This window comes from Tamandua tetradactyla, chromosome 4 (genome assembly GCF_023851605.1).
Source record: "Tamandua tetradactyla isolate mTamTet1 chromosome 4, mTamTet1.pri, whole genome shotgun sequence".
In the NCBI taxonomy this organism is placed as follows: domain Eukaryota; kingdom Metazoa; phylum Chordata; class Mammalia; order Pilosa; family Myrmecophagidae; genus Tamandua; species Tamandua tetradactyla.
The window spans coordinates 92,221,197-92,238,031 of NC_135330.1; the positions used below are offsets into that span (position 1 = coordinate 92,221,197).

The following is a 16,835-nucleotide window of genomic DNA, read 5'->3' on the forward strand; positions in this document are numbered from 1 at the left end:
GGTAATCAAATAATTCTCAATCTTTAATTCCTATCATTAAAATATAGGACAGATTTTTCAATTGAATGCAGTTTAAATGAAAAAAACTCAATAAAATTTCACGTTTTGTAATTTCTGTCTAGAACAAATCTCTTCACTCTGAAAGAAGAAACTATTTTGAAGATAACAGAACGAACCCATCAAAATTCTTTGAATGTGTTCACCATAGAATTATTGTGGGTCAGAACCATCTCCTAACATCCACTTGAAAATTCATAAGTCAAGAATACTCAGAACGTTTGGTCTAGGAGCCTTTGCTGGGAAGGAATTGTACATGCATTTAATGGCCAAAAGCAATCATTCCGCTGTGTCTGAGTTTGTCCTCTTGGGAATCACAGTCCAGAGCTGCAAGCCATTCTCTTTGGTGTCTTCCTAGTGATCTATTTAATTAGTGTCATGGGTAATGTTGGTTTGATTTTGCTAATTCAGATCAGTCTTCAGCTTCACACACCCATGTATTTGTTCCTCAGCCCTCTAGCTTTTGTTGATTTTTCTGTTACTTCATCTGCCACCCCAAACACCTTGGCAAACTTCTTGCATGAAGTTAAAAGTATCACGTTTTATGCCTGCACCATTCAGGTGTGCTGCTTTATCACATTTGTGGTTTGTGAAATGTACTTGCTTTCAATTATAGCATATGATCTCTATGTTGCCATCTGCAACCTTTTACTCTATGTTGTTCTCATGCCTAGCAAACTCTGCATTAGAATGACTGCTAGGACACACATTTATGGGTTCATGGTTGGTCTTGCTCAGACTGTGGCAACATTCTCCTTGTCTTTTTGTGACTCCAATATGGTCAACCATTTCTACTGTGATGATGTTCCCTTGATGACTCTGGCCTGCTCTAATATTTACATCAAAGAGCTGATGCTATTCATCATTGTTGGGTTCAATACTCTGCTCTCTTTTGATTGTGCTAATGTCTTATGTCTTCATTCTCTTTGCCACTCTGAAGATCCCCTCCGCTGAAGGAAAACAGAAAGCCTTTTCTACCTGTGCTTCCCATTTGACTTCCATCATCATATTTTATGGGACAATCATTTTCATGTACTTACAGCCCAAATCAAGACATTCTCTGAACACAGATAAATTTGCCTCGGTCTTTGATGTTGTGGTGATTCCCATGCTAAACCCATTAATATATAACATGAGAAATCAGGAGGTAAAAAGTGCACTGAAAGGAATTAGGAAAGTTGTGGTTGGCTCTGTAGTAACTGAAGAAACACTGGACGGGGATTAAAACACTTTGGGTTATGTCTTTTGTTTTTCCTGTGATAATGCTAATAAATGATAGAGCCAAATCCCTTACTTCAAGTTCTCAAACGTTTTTTTCTTATGTATAGTTCCTTAGTCTCATGGAGAATAAATTGCAGTTTTTCTCTGAAAGATTTGTACATGAAAATGAATTTGACTGAAAAGAAGAAAAAGAGAGAGACAGAGACAGAGAGAGAGAGAGAGATATCTTAATCCTCTTTGATGATGAACCTATATCACCAAAAAAGGAAAAAAATCAAGAACTAGAAGGTTTATTTGAAATCTGTGTGACATTGAGAAATTCTGGACTGTATTGAAATAGATAACTACATGGTTTTATGGGAAATGTCACTTTTTAATAGCAGAAATTTTGGGGTGAGCACTGGATAATATATGAACAGAGCTACTTTGAAATCAAGCATTTAGTCACACTGATTGTACATCAATTTAGATCACTGGTGCAGCTTCACACCATTATAATTTGCTACTTGTACTATATCAGTAAAGATGTGATTAAGAAATTATACTCTTCATTAAAACAGTTTGGCTAAAATGCTTGACTTTTCCAAATAATAACTGCCAGCATGGGAATATAATTTCTTATTTCTGTACCTCAGTTTTCTCAGCCACTAAATTTAGTAACAATTTCTTTCATTTAGACTAATTGTGAGGGTCAAATAAGATGATATATATGACAAGTTTTTCACAATTCCTTGCACATGATTAGTGCTTCATAAACATTGTTATTATTTGTCATGATTTATAATACAATTGTGTCAATGATTCATTTGATTTGATTTTAGGTGAAGAGGTTATTGCCCTTTTAGAAATAATTGCCACTGTTTTAAAATATGCTGAATTTTAACCAAAAAACTGAAAATTAAAAACTACAGAGTATTTTCTTGTGATCTTTTAAAATAATTTAATGCATCAAAATTTATTTCTGTGTTGATGAATATTTTAATTGAATTATTTTAGTCTTCTCCACACATGCTACTCAATATCATTTAAAATGTGCACATTTTCCTTGAAAAAAAGCATCATTCTTGATACATTTAATAGACATTAGATTAATTAATTGTGTTTTCTTTTCCTGTTTCAAACTTTTCAAAATAAAATAGAGCTATGGAATGCTTTTGTGTCTCAGGTGTATCCAGCACTTTAATGGATTGGATTAATTTACATAATACCAACTGAGAAGAATATAATTCTTCATTCTATAAAGAAAATACTTGAAAATAGTTTACATGATTTATAAACATATATATGTGCATGTGAGTGCGTATACACACACACACACACACACACACATATATATATATACATATATATATGGCTAATAAGTAGGAGAACCAAGATTGAATTCAGTTTTATCCAACTGTCAAGCTCGATTTTTAATGAATTTCCTGTACTTTTAATGAGAGATGTAAAATGTTGAGTTTTTTTTTTTATGCTGTGTGGTGGTATTGGGATACTTTTAAAAAACTTAGTAGTGATTCACAAAAATCACTCAAAAGGCAGTTTTAAGGGCAGGCAATGGTGGCCAGATAGCAGAGTTCTCATCTGCCATGACAGAGACCTGGGTTCTATACCTGGTGTCTGCCCATGCAGAAAACCAAAAAAAAAGGCAATTTTAAACTAAAATTTTTCTTAAGTTCAAAAACTATTAGAAAGTTATACAAGCCTAATTCTGGCACAGAATATATTCATAAGCCATAGAAAGGAAAAGTCACCACATATAAGACAGAGGGCCTTCTGCATTTATCATCTTTCTGCCTCTCAGTAATGCTGACTTCAAAGGTGTCTGAGACTCTCCCAATTCCCCAAACCCTTTGGTGATGTATCAGGGTGCTGATTTGAATCTATTGTGGACCCCAGGAGAGACTGTGTCTTTTAATCCATTTTGTGGGAACAGACCTATTGTGGATAGGACCTTTTGGTAAGGCTATTTCAATTGAGATATGATGCAACCCAATCAAACTGGGTCTTAATTCTTCATTAGAATCTTTTATGAGAAGATAGAAGGCTTGTAAAGCAGGAGACCATACAGAGAAATTCCCAGAGACATTTGGAGACAGTCATTGAATCCAGAACCAGGAGAGAAGGACACCATGTGTCTTCTCTAGTAACAGAAGCACCTCGATGTCTTGGTGATGCCCATCTCATTGACAATAATAATAACAAAAGTGTTGATATTTATGAAACTTCTTTAGGTACCAGTCACTGGGCCAATGTATTTACATACATTTATATTGAAATCCTCGTCTCTAACCTGTGAGATGAGCATTGGTTTTAATTCATAAATAACTGGAACGTTATTACACAACTAATAGTAGCAAAATTGAAATTTAGGGTGCAATCTTTCTGAAATTGGTCATGTTCTTCACTAATCTTGGACTTTGCCAGGGTTCCTAACTGCTACTTGTTTTCACCTCCAGCATCTTGTATATTCTATGTGTATTCAGACACAAAGACATCATATGCACCAAAAGAGAGATGAAAAACTTGCACTTAATTGAAATAAATATAGAGATAAAATGCATAAAGATGATTTTTATGTTTGGACTTAGGGACTGGCATTTTGAGACTAGAACTCAGACTCCTGAAGAAATCCTAGAGAGGAGGCTTAAAGGTTGCACAGAACATTTTTTTCCCAAGAAGGAACTGAATGGCATGCTTATCAAATACAGTTGAATTTCTTAGTCTCTGAGAAAAACAGAGTTAACTTAAGAAGTGATTGTCAATAGTAGGAATTAAAAATATAGAAAGACATGAAAACTTCAATTAATATTAAGCATTGCTGTTTTAATATGCTTACAAATCAGAAATGTGCAATGTAAACAGAGTTCCTCAGGTGGATCAATTTCTATAGACGTGAATTTATTTATGTGTTAAAAAGGGAGACTGTTTTTTCTATGTGCTGTGCATGCAAAAGGTGAGTTATGTGTGTCCTTTCTTATATAAACACATATGGCATGCTTAAGTGTGGTGGAAAGAATAAATGCTATTGTTCTCTATTAAATCTGCTTTAAAAACCTGGGAATTAATTCAAGTCACAAGATTCTAAAAGAACTTCATGGCAGCAAAGTTGAATTATTTACAAATTAAGTGCAGAAGAGAAAATAATCACTTCATCATGCAAATTTCAAGCTGTATCCTATGTCAGGATTACAAGTATCAAATATCCTTCAAAAATTGCAAAATATGAAATAATATTAAATCACTAATTTCAAATGACTTTTTCTGAAATGTCAAAATAACAAAAGCACATCAATCACTAATATTTAATTATATGCTATGATCTTACAAGAACGATTGCATTAAAAGCAGTACAGATAGAGGACATCACAACTGTTTTATTTAGAACAAAAGTAAAAAGTGTTGTTTTTAAAAGTCTGATAATGACACATTAAATCCAGATATTATAATACCCTTTATTTATAACACCTGTCATTAAGAAAACAAAAATCAGATAGACTTGAATTTGCGTTTAGAACTTTTAAGTTACTAGTTGCATGACCTTAGACAATTTATAAATAATAGAAATCTGGAAATAAAATCTCATCATCCTCTTGGTTCTGTTTGCTTAGAATAAACAGAATTAGTTGAATAAGTGCCTAACAGGAAGTTGAAACCAGACAGGATATGCACCTGCTACTTAAAAAACTGATAAACTTTTGAAAGCTGAATTCATGTTTAAGTATGCATAACATTTATATAGCAAATATTATTTGACAAATACCTATCCCTGAACATTGGTTTAAGCATTTCATAAATATTAAATTATTTAGGCCTCAAAACAACCAAGGAGTTGGGTCCTATTATTGCCTAGAATTAGAAGCAGAGGCACACAGACTTGAAGTCTGCTGTCCATGGTTGCATAGCTGGTAAGTGAAGGAAAAAGCAAACTCGGGCAGTCTTGTTCCAGAATTCAAAGTGCTAATAAAAACATGTTACCAGAGAGGAGACAGACCTGGCACTGTGGAGCTGCTGGGAGAAAGAGGCACCCCGGAGCCGAGGTGCCTGGCGGTCTGTGGAAGTGACAGTGTCCAGATGCTGGCATTCAGTCTCCATGGCAGCAGGAGACAACCCTGGCTAATACGCTACCAGTCTGTGCTGTGTAGTCATATGCCTTCTCCTGTTCTTGCTGTGTAGCATCTCTTCTGCCTCCCTCCTATGAAGACACATGTGATTGAATTTTGGACAAGATCCTTATTTATTTATTTAAAAAACATTGATAAAACAACATACAGACTCCCAGAGAAGATGGTAGCTTAGTAAGACGCGCGGATCTTGGTTCCTTCTCCAGAACAGCTGCTAGGGGAGTGGAGACAATACAGAGCAGCTCCCGGAGCCAAGACAGAGATCAAGAAGACAGCACACCCCATCTTGGAATGGCTGACTGGCTGGGAGAACCTGCTCTGGTGAGATCGCCGAGGGTCACGGGCTTCCCTGGGCCGGGGCGGTGAGTTGCCGGAGTCCATCCCTTCCTCCTTCCGGGGCCAGCTGGGGGAATTGGACAGGCGGTCCCCTCAGGCTGCAGCAGCTGGCGCCCCCCCCACCTGCGGCCCCCCGGGCCAAGTGGGAGAATTGGATCGGAGATCCCCAGGCCATGGAGAACAGTGACGGGGGTCCCTTCCAAGCACGTGACTTCCTGGTCCGGCTGGGAATGGTGCACTCTCCTGGGCCACGGTGGCTGGCACCCGACTGCCACACTTGGTGCCCTGGGCCGACTAGGAGATTCGGACGGGCGCTCTCCCGGGCTGTGGTGGCCGACGACCCTCCCCGCGTTCGGATCCCTGGCCGGCTGGCACTCTTCCAGGCCACTTCGGCTGGCAGGCCTCCCCCACGGCGAGAGTTTTCCAGGGTTGGAGGACCCACAGCACCTTTTACTGGTGGGACCCACAGACAAACGTGTGCCACGAGCACCACCTACTGGGCAGGATAAGAAAAACAGAACCCAGAGATTTCATAGAAAAATCTTTCAACCTGTTGGGTCCAACACCCAGGGAAATCTGACTAAATGCCCAGATGCCAGCAGAAGATAATGGATCACGCTCAGAAAATTGAAAATATGGCCCAGTCAAAGGAACAAACCAATAGTTCAAATGAGATACAGGAGCTGAGACAACTAATGCTGAATATATGAACAGAAATGGAAAACGCCTTCAAAAACGAAAGCGATAAATTGAGGGAGGACATGAAGAAGACATGGGCTGAACAAAAAGAAGAAATAGAAAAACTGAAAAAACAAATCACAGAACTTATGGAAGTGAAAAATAATGTAGAAAAGATGGAAAAAACAATGGATACCTACAATGATAGATTTAAAGAGACAGAGGTTAGAATTAGTGAACTGGAGGATGGAACATCTGAAAGCTAAAAAGAAACAGAAACTATAGGGAAAAGAATGGAAAAATTTGAATAGGGGATCAGGGAACTGAAGGACAATATGAAGCGCACAAATATACATGTTGTGGGTGTCCCAGAAGGAGAAGAGAAGGGAAAAGGAGGAGAAAAACGAATGGAAGAAATTATCACTGAAAATTTCCCAACTCTTATGAAAGACCTAAAATTACAGATCCAAGAAGTGCAGCACACTACAAAGAGAATAGACCCAAATAGGCGTTCTCCAAGACACTTACTAGTTAGAATGTCAGAGGTCAAAGAGAAAGAGAGGATCTTGAAAGCAGCAAGAGGAAAACAATCCATCACATACAAGGGAAACCCAATAAGACTATGAGTAGATTTCTCAGCAGAAACCATGGAAGCTAGAAGACAGTGGGATGATATATCTAAATTACTAAAAGAGAAAAACTGCCAACCAAGACTCCTATATCCAGCAAAATTGTCCTTCAAAAATGAGGGAGAAATTAAAACACTCTCAGACAAAAAGTCACTGAGAGAATTTGTGACGAAGAGACCAGCTCTGCAAGAAATACTAAAGGGAGCACTAAGGTCAGATACGAAAAGACAGAAGAGAGAGGTATGTAGAAGAGTGTAGAAAGAAGGAAAGTCAGATATGATATACATAGTACAAAAGGCAAAATGTTAGGGGAAAATATTATCCAAACAGTAATAACACTAAATGTTAATGGACTGAATTCCCCAATCAAAAGACATAGACTGGCAGAATGGATTAAAAAACAGGATCCTTCTATATGCTGTCTACAAGAAACACATCTTAGACCCGAAGATAAACATAGGTTGAAAGTGAAAGGTTGGGAAAAGATATTTCATGCAAATAACAACCAGAAAAGAGCAGGAGTAGCTATACTAATATCCAACAAATTAGACATCAAATGTAAAACAGTTAAAAGAGACAAAGAAAGACACTATCTACTAATAAAAGGAACAATTAAACAAGAAGACAGAACAATCATAAATATTTATGCACTGAACCAGAATGCCCCAAAAATACATGAGGAATACACGGCAAACACTGAAAAGGGAAATAGACACACATACCACAATAGTTGGAGACTTCAATTCACCACTCTCATCAATGGACAGAACATCTAGACAGAGGATCAATAAAAAAATAGAGAATCTGAACATTACTATAAATGAGCTAGACTTAACAGACATTTATAGGACATTACATCCCACAACAGCAGGATACACCTTTTTCTCAAGTGCTCATGGATCATTCTCAAAGATAGACCATATGCTGGGTCACAAAGCAAGTCTTAACAAATTTAAAATGATTGAAATCATACACAATACTATTTCGGATCATAAAGGAACGAAGTTGGAAATCAATAATAGGCAGAGTGCCAGAAAATTCACAAATACGTGGAGGCTCAACAACAACTCTTAAACAACGAGTGGGTCAAAGAAGAAATTGCAAGAGAAATTAGTAAATACGTCGAGGCGAATGAAAATAAAAACACAACATATCAAAACTTAAGGGACACAGCAAAGGCAGTGCTAAGAAGGAAATTGATTGCCCTAAATGCCTATATCAGAAAAGAAGAAAAGGCAAAAATGCAGGAGTTAACTGTCCACTTGGAAGAACTGGAGAAAGAACAGCAAACTAATCCCAAAGCAAGCAAAGGGAAAGAAATAACAAAGATTAGAGCAGAAATAAATGAAATTGAAAACATGAAAACAATAGAGAAAATCAATAAGGCCAGAAGTTGGTTCTATGAGAAAATCAATAAGATTGATGGGCCCTTAGCAAGATTGAAAAAACGAAGAAGAGAGAGGACGCAAATAAATAAGATCAGAAATGGAAGAGGAGACATAACCACTGACCTCACAGAAATAAAGGACGTAATAACAGGATACTATGAACAACTTTAGCTAAAAAATACAACAATTTAGAGGAAATGGACGGGTTCCTGGAAAGGCATGAACAACAAACTTTGACACAAGAAGAAATAGATGACCTCAACAAACCAATCACAAGTAAAGAAATTGAATCAGTCATTCAAAAACTTCCTAAAAATAAAAGTCCAGGACCGGATGGCTTCACATGTGAATTGTATCAAACATTCCAGAAAGAATTAGTACCAACTCTCCTCAAACTCTTCAAAAAAATCAAAGTGGAGGGAAAACTACCTAATTCATTCTATGAAGCCAACATCACCCTCATACCAAAACCAGGCAAAGACATTACAAAAAAAGAAAACTATAGACCAATCTCTCTAATGAATATAGATGCAAAAATCCTCAATAAAATTCTAGCAAAGTATCCAACAACACATTAAAAGAATTATACATCATGACCAAGTAGTTTCATCCCAGGTATGCAAGTATGGTTCAACATAAGAAAATCAATTAATGTAATACACCATATCAACAAATCAAAGCAGAAAAATCACATGATCATCTCAATTGATGCAGAGAAGGCATTTGACAAGATTCAACATCCTTTCCTCTTGAAAACACTTCAAAAGATAGGAATACAAGTGAACTTCCTTAAAATGATAGAGGGAATATATGTAAAATCCACAGCTAATATCATCCTCAATGGGGAAAAATTGAAAACTTTCCCCCTAAGATCAGGAACAAGACAACGATGTCCATTAGACCACTATTATTCAACATTGTGTGGGAGGTTCTAGCCAGAGCAATTAGACAAGAAAAAGAAATACAAGGCATCAAAATTGGAAAGGAAGAAGTAAAACTATCACTGTTTGCAGGCAATATGATACTATACATCGAAAACCCAGAAAAATCCACAACAAAACTACTAGAGCTAATAAATGAGCACAGCAAAGTAGGAGGTTACAAGATCAACATTCAAAAATCTGTACCATTTCTATACACTAGTAATGAACAAGCTGAGGGGGAAATCAAGAAACGAATCCCATTTACAATTGCAACTAAAAGAATAAAATACCTAGGAATAAATTTAACTAAAGAGACAAAAAACCTATATAACGAAAACTACAAAAAACTGCTAAAAGAAATCACAGAAGACCTAAATAGATGGAAGGACATACCGTGTTCATGGATTGGAAGACTAAATATAGTTAAGATGTCAATCCTACCTAAATTGATTTACAGATTCAATGCAATACCAATCAAAATCCCAACAACTTATTTTTCAGAAATAGAAAAACCAATAAGCAAATTTATCTGGAAGGGCAGGGTCCCCCCAATTGCTAAAAACATCTTGAGGAGAAAAAACGAAACTGGAGGTCTCACGCTGCCTGACTTTGAGGCATCCTTATGAAGTCACAGTGGTCAAAACAGCATGGTATTGGCATAAAGACAGATATATCGACCAATGGAATCCTATAGAATGCTCAGATATAGACCCTCTCATCTATGGACATTTGATCTTTGATAAGGCATTCAAGCCTACTCACCTGGGACAGAACAGTCTCTTCAATAAATGGTGCCTAGAGAACTGGATATCCATATGCAATAGAATGAAAGAAGACCCGTATCTCACACCCTATACAAAAGTTAACTCAAAATGGATCAAAGATCTAAACATTAGGTCTAAGACCATAAAACAGTTAGAGGAAAATGTAGGGAGATATCTTATGAAACTTACAATTGGAGGTGGTTTTATGGACCTTAAACCTAAAGCAAGAGCACCGAAGAAGGAAATAAATAAATGGGAGCTCCTCAAAATTAAACACTTTTGTGCATCAAAGAACTTCATCAAGAAAGCAGAAAGACAGCCTACACAATGGGAGACAATATTTGGAAATGACATATCGGATAAAAGTCTAGTATCCAGAATTTATAAAGAGATTGTCCAACTCAACAACAAAAAGACAGCCAACCCAATTACAAAATGGGAAAGAGACTTGAACAGACACCTATCAGAAGAGGAAATACAAATGGCCAAAAGGCACATGAATAGATGCTCAATGTCCCTGGCCATTAGAGAAATGCAAATCAAAACCACAATGAGATATCATCTTACACCCACCAGAATGGCCATTATCAACAAAACAGAAAATGACAAGTGCTGGAGAGGATGTGGAGAAAGAGGCACATTTATCCACTGTTGGTGGGAATGTCAAATGATGCAACCACTGTGGAAGGCAGTTTGGCAGTTCCTCAAAAAGCTGAATATAGAATTGCCATATGACCCAGCAATACCATTGCTGGGTATCTACTCAAAGGACTTCAGGGCAAAGACACAAATGGACATTTGCTCACCAATGTTTATAGCAGCGTTATTTACAATTGCAAAGAGATGGAAATAGCCAAAATGTCCATCAACAGACGAGTGGCTAAACAAACTGTGGTATATACATACGATGGAATATTATGCAGCTTTAAGACAGAATAAACTTATAAAGCATGTAATAACATAGATAGACCTAGAGAACATTATGCTGAGTGAATCTAGCCAAAAACTTAAGGACAAATACTGTATGGTCCCACTGATGTGAATCGACATTCGAGAACAAACTTGGAATATGTCATTGGTAACAGAGTCCAGCAGGAGTTAGAAACAGGATAAGATAATGGGTAATTGGAGCTGAAGGGATACAGACTGTGCAACAGGACTAGATACAAAAACTCAAAAATGGACAGCACAATAGTACCTAATTGTAAAGTAATCATGTTAAAACACTGAATGAAGCTGCATCTGAGCTATAGGTTTTTTTTTGTCTGTCTGTTTGTTTGTTTGTCTTTTTTTTACTATTATTATTATTTTTATTTTTTTCTCTATATTAGCATTCTTTATCTTTTTCTGTTGTTTTGCTAGTTCTTCTTCTAAATCCATGCAAATGTACTAAGAAATGTGATCATGCATCTATGTGATGATATTAAGAATTACTGATTGCATATGTAGAATGGAATGATTTCTAAATGTAGGGTTAATTTCTTTTTTTTCTTTAATTAATAAAAAAAAACATGTTACCAACTTTTCTCAGGATGCACACGTGCATGTTTTTGTATGTCTATGAAAAAAATTCAACATAATTCTATAAAGAAACTCAGGACTCCTTAAATCGTAACAACTTTCCTTGGCCTTGGCCCTTGCAGAAAATGTTAAGATCAGTTAAAGAAGCTCATATTTTCAGTTGGTTGGAAAATAACCACGAGAAATATCAGCAAGAGAATATTTGATTTTATTCTCTGATTTTCTTTAATAAAACATTTTTGTTATTATTTCCTTAATTTTAACATCTTTAAAGTTCCAAAAACTTTATCCAAGGCTTTCTGGAGGATTCTTTCACCTCCTTGTTCCTTAGACTGTAGATTAGATAGTTCAACTTGGGGATCACCACTGTATAAAATACAGATGCTGTTTCATCTGTGTCCAGTGAGTGATTTGATTTAGGCTGTAGGTACATAAAAATCAGTGTGCCATAGAAAATAGTTACAGCTATGATGTGGGAGCCATAGGTGGAGATGGCCTTACCCATAGGTGGGTAGAGTGGATTCTGAGGATGGTGGTAATGATAAAGATGTAGGAAATGAAGATGATTGAAGAACAGATTGCATGAAAGCCAGCAAAGGCAAAGATCAGAATTTCCTTCATGCACGTGTCTGAGCAGGACAGAGCTAAGAGGGGGAGGTCATCACAATAAAAATGGCTAATTACATTAGTCCCACAGCGAGCTAGATGGAAAATGCTAATGGTACAGAATAGAGCATCCAGAAAGCTATATATATATATATGGAATGGCCACTAATAGAAAGCAAACTTTTTTGACATCAGAACTGAATAAAGCAGGGGTTTACAGATAGCTACATAGCAATCATAGGCCATGGAAGCTAAAAGGAAACACTCGGTGATCATGAAGGTGAGAAAGCAGCCCAGTTGTATTATACAAACATGGCAAGGAATTGTGTTGCATTCCACAACAAAATTCATCATCATCTTTGGCGTGATGGTAGAGGAATAGCACAGATCATCAAAGGCCAAGTGGATGAGGAAATAATACATGGGTGTATGGAATTGAGAATCAGTCTTGATTAAGGATATCAATCCAATGTTCCCCAAAACTGTGACCAGATAGATAACTAAAAATACCACAAAGCATGGAGCCTGAAGTTCTGTTGGTCTCTGATTCCCTTGAGGATGAATTCTGTGACATAAGTGACATTAACTTCAGCTATTTATTCCAGGAGATTTTGCTGCATTGAAGAATAAAAACAACACATCTCATGTTTCATGTCAATTGAGGATAGATGATTGCTAGTGTCTTGTCACCTAGAATTAGTCATTGTGTGAGCAACAATGGGCATTTCCTCTCTAATTTCATGCCATTCTTGTTCCAGGGAAGACCATCTTTTATTTTCAATATCATCTTCTTAAGAGTTATTTTTCTTTGTAATTTTCAAAACTAAAGTAGGATCTTGGTTTATAGTTAAATATCAACTGAATGAAACCAGATGATCATTTTAGTGGTATCACTAAAATGTCAATCTTTGCTGCTGATCCTTTCTATCCATATATTATATGGCAGCATAAAAATATGTAACTCATAAATGGAACCATATTGTATTCCAATTTTTAATTTTTGTGCATTGCTGACATCTTCAAAATATTAAAGTAATTATAGATGTGTCATATCAATCACTTTACTCTATCCCCTTCCATTTACATGAATTTAAGATAGAAACTAAATGAAAATTGTTCAGATACAAGGTAAAATCTAATTTTATGTATGTAAGAATTTAAAGAGACAGGTCTTTTTCCCAGTTCAAAGTTCAACATATTTTTGTGTTTATTGACAAAAATGTTAACAACTCAAGTAGTTTATCAAATAGCTTATAATTCTAAAGTACGTGTAGACAAACATCTTTTCCCATAAATATCTGTCAGTATATTTCTGGAGCTTAAAGTATCCAAATCATTTGTGCCACTAGATTTTAATTTTAGCAACTATCCTAGGGAAATAGTCAGCTTTTGACAAAGTTTAATGGAAAAATATATGGGTAGAAAATCTCCTGATGTGTGTTTCACAACACTTATATTTATCTATATTTCTACCAGCCCTAAAAAAAGAAGATTTTCTCCTTATATCAAATATTGGCCTCTTCAAATTTTATTATTGCTCCTTAGTTTATTTTCCACAAAGTAGAATGATAAGATATTAACAACAGGAAACTAGAGAGAGCATCAAGTCTAATCCTTTCATAATTTCAGACTTAATTTTTTAGTATTGCTATTATTTTATCTGTTGTAATTGAATGCTATCTTTATCAGACTCTGTATTTAGTGAAATATGTGAATTACTTCATGATAAATGGGCTCTCACTAACCATCCATCCCTGATTAAAAATTTAAAACCAAAAACTAACAAAAAGCTTCTGCTATTGCAGCACAGAGAGGACTGTGCAGAACAGGCATGACTGGGTATTTTTCACAGCAAAGCCCATATTCCTCATCAATCTGCTAACCTGCCCAATGCTGTAGTCACTTCTCCTTCAGCAGTAATTGCCTGGATAGAACAGTAGAGCTGTGATATGCATCCATTTTCCATAGCATCAAGCTAGTATTTAAGGCTTAGGAAGACAAAGATGAAAGAAAGCTTAGCATATCGATGATTGCTAAGTTTTCCATATGGATTGCCACATTAAAATGGAAGCATTCTAAATTATAAAAGTTAAGTATCTAATGCTGTCCTTTTTAGTAAAATAATCATTGCATTGAGAATATTCAGAATTAAAGTTTCTCTAACTTACCTATGGGACTTGAATATATGAAACATTTCCTCACAGTCTTTTATTTCAATTCCAGGTATGACATTATGACTTGAACCCAGCTGAGGATAATTACAAGTTTACCAGATGATGAAAGTACAAAGTAGACGATTTTCCTTGAAAGATGGTGGCAAGGCAACAGGTTCATTTATAAGATATCATTACTTTATTTAAAATAAAGACTATCCCTTGGTTAGAATTTCTTCATTATACTTGTTCAACTTCAGGATTTGTGGTGAAAATCACATGTCAAAACAAAGCACAAGGAACCATTTAGGAGGATAAATTTATCAATGAGAACACTTACTGCAGTAGATAGTTTTTTTTAAATATAGAGTTAAATTAGAGTTTGAATTCTAACATTGATAAACTAAAAATCATAGAAACAAAATCTGTTAAATTACTCATAAAATATAATGTACATCATCCTGCATTTACTATACAACTCTCTCAATTCCTATACATTTTTAAAAGTAATTTTTCTTCAAGACTTGCAATTTATTTCACCAGGATGTTCTGAAGCAACCAGTATCCCAAAATCTCTAAATTTTCTGTTATTTATACATCTCTGTCAATTCTGAGGGGAAAATCCTTAAAATCAGGGGCATATTTTACACTTATATTCCTTCAATAAGCATTGCTATTTCTTGCTTTATTACATCTTGCCTAAATAAAGCTGCACAACAAACTTTTTGCACATTGAAATCACCTGGGGAGGGTTTACAAACCAATGCCCAAGAATGTCCCATACAATTTAAAGGTGGAAGAGAGGAAGTAGGAGGGGACAACCAGGTATAAGTATTTTTAAAGCTTCCCAGTTGATTCTAACCTATGGTCACAATTGTGAGCAGGGAGCCTAAAGACTGAATTAATGACTAGAATGTAGAAAAGTTCTCAGCCATATTTTAAAAATTATTTATTTTTCTTTTGATTTTGTTTACCTAACTTATGTTTGAATTAGTTTGAGTTCATGATTTGACCAGCCAGCAGAAGTCAATTGGAATATGCCTATCTGTTCATACAAAGAGACTCACCAAAGGATCTCTGGGCAAGGATAGTATTTTAAATATCAGTGTCCAATTACTCCATTTCCATTTATTAAATAATTATCATTTTAATCCTTGCTGATAATTGGCTAAATCTTTAAAAACAGGTGGTTTCATCTATTTGGCTCTCTCCTACTTTCTGTGCATTCTATTTTACCCATCTAGATTCTCAATACATGGTTGCAGAGTAAATTAAATCTCCCCTTAATATTAACTTTTAAATGGTTTTCTTTGTTCTTGAAGAACTGGGGGCATATCTCTGGTGTTTCTGCTTTCACTTTCACATCTAAAACAATGGCAATGTTTGCACTGAGAAAGCGTTCAATAATAAGAATAAAAAATAATGGCCATTGGGCAATCTCGTCTCTCCTATCCACTGTTCATTAATCAAGACATGGCTTGATATGTTATCCAGGACCTGCCCTGTACACCATTGGCTTTTTAAAGCAAGAGTGACCTCCATTCCAAGGCTTTGTATCCTCATAAGAGTTTAACAACTAAACTACAGGGCACACTATTGACCAACAGTGTACTACAAGTATCCAGATACAGTGACTTCTTCAGTAAACCAACACCTCCTACAAATATCCCAACATCAAGCCAAATGTTATACCACATATGACATAAAAATGGTTGGGAGCGTTGGTTTGAGTCTCTTGCCTTGGATTCTTGCTTAAGTTCAAACTCCTACTAAGAAGCAATATCAGTGGAATGAAATACCAATGAGTTTCCACCTTATTTCATATTTCAAAAATTATAGTGGTCATCCATTCATAATTTACCTTTATATACAGCATTTTCAAGAGGCCAAGGATGGATTAAAAATAACCAAAAAAATAAACACTGATACCAGCACTTAAGTGTACAATAACTATTGGAGACCCATCCTCACAGGAAAGTTTGAGATATGAAACTTCATTTTCCTCCAAATATCCCTTCCACGAGCCATGTGATATTAACTCCCTTTTCTGAGTAAGTGCTATTGCAGGATGGAGGGTAAAGTCTATCAGTCTAGTGTGTGTTTATGAGTTTGTCTGTGTGTGTGTGAGAGAGAGAGATACAGAAACAGAGACTGAGAGGGAAAGAGAGACAGATCGAGAGGTAGAAGGGAAGGGGGTATGATACAGAAAATGCTGGAGGTTGATAAAGTGATATTTTAAGTGTAAATAGAGTCCTCCCATAGAAAGTGCTGTTAAAGCACAACACAAGATACAGTTAGGATGCCAGAGGTATCATCTTTGGATGCAGTTTGATTCCTTTTAATAATACAGCTGATGAGAGAGGGAGGCTTGTATTGGGGAGTTCAGTTTTATATGCAGACTGCATCTGATTCACCTGCTTAGACATGGCCCTGCCTTC

At 36.0% G+C, this 16,835-nt stretch overlaps 2 pseudogenes; one reads left to right on the forward strand and one right to left on the reverse strand.

Annotated features, from left to right (window-relative positions):
• Positions 1–322: 322 nt before the first annotated feature.
• On the forward strand, positions 323–1,282 carry LOC143680384 (olfactory receptor 5AL1-like; annotated as a pseudogene).
• A 10,601-nt stretch (positions 1,283–11,883) lies between these two features.
• Positions 11,884–13,996, reverse strand: LOC143680386 (olfactory receptor 8U3-like; annotated as a pseudogene).
• Between the last annotated feature and the right edge of the window lie 2,839 nt (positions 13,997–16,835).